Here is an 8,523-nt window from a genome sequence, read left to right on the forward strand (position 1 = left end):
CCCTGTAGGCGGTGGTAACACCCACGGTATCCCCTGCCTGTCGTAAGAGGCGACTAAAAGGGGCCCCAGGGGCTCTGAACTTTGGAGCGTGGGTTGGCGACCATGGGGTCCTCAGCTGAGTCCTGGCATTGCTTCAAATTACTCGTGCCAGGCTCCTCGCTTTCATCTATCCTATCCGACCTCCCTAGGTAAACTCTTGTTCCTTTCCGACGCGACACTATTAGGTTTGCGAGGGCTAGGGAGTCTCATCTTCACGCCCTTCGTGGCCCTGGTCTTCCTTCGGCCAATGTTTTCATTTTTCGAAGTGTCGGTTCCCTTCCATTTTTCCTCTTAGTGTTACATAGAGGATGGTTGCCTAGTTGTACTTCCTCTTAAAACAATAATCACCACCACCACTTGACTGGCTAACAATGTCAAATTTTGTGATTGTAGTGCAACTGAGTTGGTTCAATTTCTTTATCAGCTTTTCAAGGGTTGAAACAAACGTTTTGTAAATGTTATGCTCCTTTAATTTTATTTTACATATTCATTACGGTAATTTTATGGTCTCCATTTTTAGGCTTGAAGACACCTGATCTGGGTATGTGATCTACAAGCTATGTGCAGACAAATTGAGCTCTGATGAACTTGTGGAGAATGCTTGCCAAGATTATGCAGGTAATTTCAAATGTTATTCAATGCTAATATATTAATATAAAGATTCATTTCCAGCATTATCTTAAAGTAAAACAGATTATTTCTAAAAATCCTGCCTCAGATAAGATAACTGAAACTTGCATATATCTTAATAAAAATGAAGTCAAAATAAGCCACGTTGGGATTGCAGGAAACGAACTTGCGGATGAAGCTGTAAAGGAAGCGGTACTTTTACCTCAAAGACCTATCAATGTACCTGCTGAAGAAGTTGGTTTTTACAATAGTCGGTTAATCGAAGGATATCTTTAGTTTGCTTAAAACTGACTAACATGTTATCACTTTTCAATAAAATATAGCCAAAGTAAAGCAGAGCAAGATATGGTAAATCTTGACTTTTGAGCCTAAGGTGTAAAATAAAACTGAATGCTCCCCCTGCAAGTGTGGGTGAAAGAATACTTCCATGGTATCCCTCACCATGAAGCCCCTACCTGAGTGTAGCATTGTTTCTGCTTGGCAGGCTTTTCACTTTTAACTTTTCTGTTTGACCTTCCTTAGTCTGCTCTTGCAATCTCTAGAGCAACTGACCTTAATCAGTGTTGGGTGGGGCTTCTGTGTTCATTAAACCTGAGGGCTGTGTCAGTTGGATTAGCCTCCGAGTAGGGTCACACTGAAGAGGTGTCCCCAGAGTGGCGTGGGAGGTCTCTGTGCTGTGTTCCTTAATTTCTATTTCTTCATTCTCTCTCTTAATCAACTTAAATTTCACTGTCTAGCCAGCTTCTGCCTCCCTTAGTGTTTTCTGAGCATGTGTACATTTGTGAAGGTTTCATACTATTCCAATCATGAGTTTTGGGTGGTGGTGAGGTGAATGGCTACTGCATGTCTCAAGTAGCCCACCTCCAGATACCAGGCTCCCTCTGGAGTATCCAACCTTACCTGTGCATGCAGGGTTCTGCTGAAGGTCTACAAATTATTTCTCTAGATACTTGTGGGAGTAAAAAATAGAACCCTCAACTTTTTTAAAAAAAGGTGAAACCCTCAAAACAGCATCTGAAAATGGTAAGAAACGAAGCATATGCTACTATTGCACTCGTTACTAAAAGTGACAAATAGCTGCCTCGATTCCTGGTTTATCCAGGGTAGATGATCGGTTTCTTGAAAGAGTCCTCTACTAATTAGTAATTCATTTTAAGACTGTGGTGAAGTTGACAAAATGTGCAAGCAATGTGACAGATCCATGGTTTTTTCAGACATGGATGACTGAACAGAGTATACGGTTACTTAAGGCAAAGATGTTTGGAAATGTGGCTATTAAGATAGAGAAGCAGAAGTCCCTGAACTCCTACAAAGGAGTTATTTTCCACAGGTATTTGGTTAAAGCTTCTGATGGGATGATCAGAGGTGTTTCAAATCGGGAAATTTAGTGTAATGTGCTCGATGAGGGCATAGACTGGTAGAAAGGCTGTGTTGATACAGCTTTCTCTACTCGTCAAATGCACCACAGTATTTCTGGGTTGATCTATATGGAGTTTTTTCACATTTGATCTGAAAAATCTAATTGGCAATAATGCCTAGTTTATATCATACATGTTTCATAAAAAAAAGAAAAACCTATTAGAGATGTTTCTAGAAGTATAAAACTTCAAAGTAAGAACAAGGGGGATTAGTAATTCACATGGAAATGTTCTCAAATATTTTTCAGTTATAATTTAGCACTATCGTGTACAGTTCACCAGGTGAAAATATAATTATTACTTGAAACGATACCCGAGTAACGTAGAGGAGAGATCCTTCCCTTATGCTTGCCAAGGACCCACCGAGCTGCCCCTAGCAGTTTTATTTATATAGAAAAATTGAAGGCATTGTACATCTGGTTTATGAATGTTTTATTTGTTGCTATTCGCCAGCTCTGGTTAGCTGTCATGAAGACTATTTTCTGTTGCCTGCAAAAGATCCTGCATGTGTGCCCACAAGGTTGCCACCCTCGTTTACAGTTAGAAAACAGTGTAATATGAAATTGTGGCATGCGCTCATAACCTTATTTTTTCACAATTTAGCAAGACACTGGGGGATGGTAGAGGCATGTTGGCCACTTCGCGGCCCTATCTTGGGAGTTACGCCCCCAGACTCCTTGCTTGCTCCCCAAGCACAATGGTTACTAATCGATCTTACCAATCCAGACAAATGGTCTTTTCACTGGCCTGGTCTTGTAAAGATAGTCTTTGCAGCCTTGTAAAACATGCAGTGACTTAGTCTGAGCCATGCCCTGTTGTATGTCTTAGCCTCTGTGACATCTTAGCTGCGCTACATCGGATCTGCAACCTATGTTTCGCGAAGGTTTAGTGGAATCATAGTAGATACACAGGTCTGGTGACAGATACTAGTCCCCTTATCAACCCCTCTGGGTGGGGGCAGTAGAATAACATCCACGCTACCCCCTGCCTGTCATAAGAGGCGACTAAAAGGGACCCCAGGGGCTCTGAACTTTGGAGCGTGGGTTAGCGATCACGGGGCTCTTAGCTGAGTCCTGGCATTGCTTCCACTTACTTGTGCCAGGCTCCTCACACTGTCCTATCCTATCCAACCTCCCTTGGTCAACTCTTGTTCTTTTCAGACTCCAGCGGTATTAGAGCACTCGAGGGCTAGGGAGTCTTTCATTTTCACGCCCTTCATGGCCCTAGTCTTTCTTTGGCTGATATTTTCATTTTTCGAAGTGTTGGGTCCCATTCATTCTTCTCTCTGATTAGTGTTAGAGGATGGTTGCCTAGTTGTACTTCCTATTAAAAACAGCAATCACCACCACCAGTTAAAATTTTTATATAAAGGGCATTTTAAAACTTGCATTTCAGTTGTAAACCTCTTTTCACATGAAATTAATCACAATTCAAAATACCGATTCTTAAATTTCATCCACTCTTGACAACAAACCACAGGCATTCTAATTCCTCGTCCAGTAATTAAATGATTGACATTTTAGCAATATAAATGACTGAAAGTTCACTACTAATACAGCATTGCTACAAAACAACTTGCCACAATACATACATTAATAGACCTATAAATGCTACAATGAAATTTGATCATAGTTCTCAATCTCAGATATAAGGAACAAACTAACCTTACAGCGAGCTTGACAAGACTACCCTTCCATCTGTAGTGAAATGAGGATCCCCTGTGATCCACTGCTTCGGCCAGTAGGACTTCCAAGATTTTTCTTTGGGCATTGCCACAGACACACTTGCTCTTCATAATAAATCAAAACACGTTCTGAAGATGAAGCGTACACGTACAACAGTTCACATCGAGAGGGAGTTAGGGGATAAAGGTTGAGCAACATAGTCGTTGATTGGTTCTCGCATAATCTTAGGAGGTTGGAGGGGTTGAAGGCTTCGTGGTCAAATTGTTCCTTGTTTTTCATGATGGAAATTTCCCAAGCACTATTACTGTTGACTTCCGAGAATTCTCGGGTTTTTATTTGTGGGTTAAACAGATATTGAGAATATAATTCTGTCGAGCACACCAACTACAATATAATGCATTGGAAGAAAACTAGCTTCTTTAAAATAGTCAAAAGGCATCAAATAGGTAATTATACTGCAAATAGGCACAACTGCCTGAAATAGGTTTTTATTGACACAATAAAAGCAACAAAATCCAGCTGAAGACACTAAAACGGATTTATATCTCAAATGCCTGCACGTTGTAGCTGAGGCATTATATTAGTAGTAGTAGTAGTAGTAGTAGTAGTAGGAAGAATTTCACCTCTTTCTTTTTGCTTCTGATTAATTTTAAGAGGATGGTTACCCAGTTGTACTTCCTCTTAGAACAATCACCAGCACTATGCTTTTCATAACCCATTTTTTAATTGTTGGTAGACATCCGAAATCAGAAATTCTCCATTTTTTCTACTTGTATGTTATATGTAGATACCGGATGTTAAGCAGAATGCCTAGTTTTTTACAAATATAATAAGTGATCAACTATAATAATTTTATCTATGTTTGCCAATTTTAATGTATGTCTGTAAATGCCTATTTGCTTTCTTTTATGAAGTCAATATTGTACTGCATGGAAAACGGCTAAAATGAGCTTTTTGAGTTTTCATAATTGTGAAAGACTCCCATATTGAAAAAATGGGACTGCCCTGTCTTTTGAATTTCGGGTTGCACCGTTACCATTTTTTGAAGTGATGGTCAGGTGTTGTTGACCTCACCTTAGTGATAAGGGAACTCTTTCCCAAGTTGTGGGTGGTAAGAATGGAAAGGATTTTAAATAACCTGTATTAAGAATTTTGGCAAATAGTAGTAAAATGTTCCCACATCCCACTGACCAAGGACAGCAGAAAAATTCCAACTTCCTCCTTTTGTGCTTTCAGTTACCTTTCCTAATTTTTGAAAGCTGGTATATTTGCAAGTAATTAGACAGTGTTCAGTAGTTTCTACTTTCTATTTAGAGGCTAATTATTCAAGCATACCTAAAGAACCAGTGATATTAAATTATATTTAGAATATCCTGCTTTTTGGAAGAGGCAACTTCGAACATCTTGAGTAAGGTCCTAAAAGTAGGACATGCAGGCAGTACCATTCGGTTACGACAGGGGTGAGGGAGTTTTTAAAATGGTGAAGAATGTTAAACAAAAATGTAAACAGTCTATGAGATGGGTTTGAAACATTTGAGTGTGAAAACAGGTATGCACCCGTCAACATGGTAAGGAATGGTAGACTCGCTATATCATGCCGGGAAAGGCAAAGTATCATAAGAGACAAAATTTGAATTTTACACGAGATAATAAAAAATTAGAGATTCAAATTATAAAATTTTATTTACAACCACCTATTCAATACATTGCAATATACTCATTGGATTATAGTATAATCATGAAGTATCTTAAATAATGGGACATGTTTCGCTCAGCATAGCAAACATCAGCCATTAATGCACAAAGATTAGGTCAGGGCCCTGAGTTTAGAAATTATCAAAATAGTATCCTCATATCAAAAGAGTAACAGTGTCCTAAGAGTGATAATTCAACGATCAACACAATATAAACAATAGACTTGAGATTAAGTGCAAAATAAAAATGAGTATTTATCGTGAAATGAATTAACAGTAAACAATCTGTAAATTAAAAACAATCATGGGGTTGTTTAAAGTATGACAATAGGTGTTGTGGAATTAAAATGTACATCAATGCATGAGGCATGGATTAAATAAAAAATTGTGAGGTTGAAAGCCCTTCAAATTGATTAAAAACAAAAGTTAAAATAAGGTTCGTTGAATCATTGCATGTCCAAATTAAACCAGTCAAAAGGCACATAACAGCAATACAGACCAAGGTTTATGTATGATGTGGACACCAATGTTTGTGAATTCCATAGGAGAGACCCAATCTTGTTACCGTAAGAGTTCAAGTTGAGGTAGTCAGTATGCACATGCTAGCAATAAGACTAGGAAACTGTATGTCACGTGGAACACCAAATAGTGGACTCCTTATAAATTGACAATATTGAACATAGGGAGAGTTCTAGCAACCCTTAGGTGAAAGAGAACAGGTTATGGCACGTATTGAAGTTTGGAATATGAAAGAGGGGGGGAATGAAAGTTGAGCTGATAACGGGAGATGTAAAGGAAGAAAATTTGAAAGGAAGCTTACCACTGGAGCTGGTATGAGGTGTCCGCTAGCATTGGCTGCGTGAAGCAAACTGGCAAGTCGCCTTATTACTGCATCTAGTATTGTACGTATGTATACACAGAGGCGGGGAGTGGGGGTGGCAGGTGCCTTGGGCAAGTCACATGTATGCAACATGAAGGGATGGTGGAACAGTAGCTGTTGTTGCAGAAGAAACTTTTTTAGTGGTTTTATAATTGAAGATATTCATAAATTTATATTGAAAAGAGAAAGTAGTTCAGGAATTTTTTTGATTATTGGACTTTAATTTCTGAAGTGTCATTTAAATTATGATTGCTATTAAAGAGCTGGTCTAAAAATACGTAAGCATTCTTGAACTCTATCAGTTACAAAATAAAATGCTATTTGTTTGGGGTGTTGACCCATGTGGATCTTTTGCCCCTGCTGGCACCATATTGTATGAACCTGCGTGTAATTGGAATGGTAGTAGTGTGGAATGTTGTGAGGAAAGGAAGATTAAGGACGTCACAAATATCCAGTCCCCAGGCCAGGGATAATAATCATTACAATTAAAAAACCCTGACCCGCCCGGGAATCGAACCTGGGGCCGCGGGTGACGGGCGGACACATTGCCCTCTACAATGTGGGGCTGGACTGTCATCAGTTTACTATTATTAACATAATTTAAGATTTGAAGATCTTTTTCAATTGTCGTAAAACTGACCAGTCTCTTCCATATGGATGCTCAATGACAGAATACTTACGTTTTGAAGCATTGTAATGTTAAAGGTATCTTGTCTAAAAGCTACGTTCAGTCTGTCCGATATAAGAAAACCTGCAATGGGTAAGTTTTAAGTCTATAGATACCAGAGTTTGAGAATTTATTGTAATTAATGTTAACTGTGTTAGAGTTGAATATATTACAGTTCGTGTACCGGGTTCTATAAACGATACTGATATATTTAAGTGAGTTGATGACTTGAAATAAGCCTGGGTTCATATAAGTAAAGGCAGCAAATTTTGTCTTCTTGGGCTTGTCCAGGATCAACTTGGTTGCAGTTCTTAATTTTATCTTGTTGAAGATTTTATTAATTATCATGGGTTGTTGTTGTTGTTTGAGTCATCAGTCCATAGACTGGTTTGATGCAGCTCTCCATGCCACCCTATCCTGTGCTAACCTTTTCATTTCTACGTAACTACTGCATCCTACATCTGCTCTAATCTGCTTGTCATATTCATACCTTGGTCTACCCCTACCGTTCTTATCACCTACACTTCCTTCCAAAACCAATTGAGCAAGTCTTGGGTGTCTTAAGATGTGTCCTATCATTCTATCTCTTCTTGTCAAATTTAGCCAAATTGATCTCTTCTCACCAATTTGATTCAGTATCTCTTCATTCGAGATTCGATCTATCCATCTCGCCTTCAGCATTCTTCTGTAACACCACATTTCAAAAGCTTCTATTCTCTTTCTTTCTGAGCTAGTTATTGTCCATGTTTCACTTCCATACAATGCCACGCTCCACACGAAAGTCTTCAAAAACATCTTTCTAATTCCGATATCAATGTTTGAAGTGAGCAAATTTCTCTTAAAGCTCTTCCTTGCTTGTGCTAGTCAGCATTTTATGTCCTCCTTACTTCTGCCATCGTTAGTTATTTTACTACCCAAGTAACAATATTTATCTACTTTAAGACTTCATTTCCTAATCTAATATTTCCTACATCGCTTGCCTTCGTTCGACTGCACTCCGTTACTTTTGTTTTGGACTTATTTAATTTCGTCTTGTACTCCTTACCCAAGACTTCGTCCATACCGTTCAGCAACTTCTCGATCTTCTGCAATCTCAGATAAAATAACATCATCGGCAAATCTCAAGGTTTTGATTTCCTCTCCTTGGACTGTGATTCCCTTTCCAAATTTCTCTTTGATTTCCTTTACTGCCTGTTCTATGTAAATATTGGAAAGGAGAGGTGACAAACTGCAGCCTTGCCTCACTCCTTTCTGGATTGCTGCTTCTTTTTCAAAGCCCTCGATTCTTATCACTGCAGACTGATTTTTATACAGATTGTAGATAATTTTTCATTCTCGATATCTGATCCCTATAATCTTCAGAAACATAAATAGCTTGGTCCAATCAACATTATCAAATGCCTTTTCTAGATCTATGAATGCCATGTACGTGGGCTTGTCCTTCTTGATTCGATCCTCTAAGATAAGACGTAAAGTCAGGATTGCTTAACTTGTTCCTACATTTCTTCTG

Source organism: Anabrus simplex, chromosome 6, assembly GCF_040414725.1.
Source record: "Anabrus simplex isolate iqAnaSimp1 chromosome 6, ASM4041472v1, whole genome shotgun sequence".
In the NCBI taxonomy this organism is placed as follows: domain Eukaryota; kingdom Metazoa; phylum Arthropoda; class Insecta; order Orthoptera; family Tettigoniidae; genus Anabrus; species Anabrus simplex.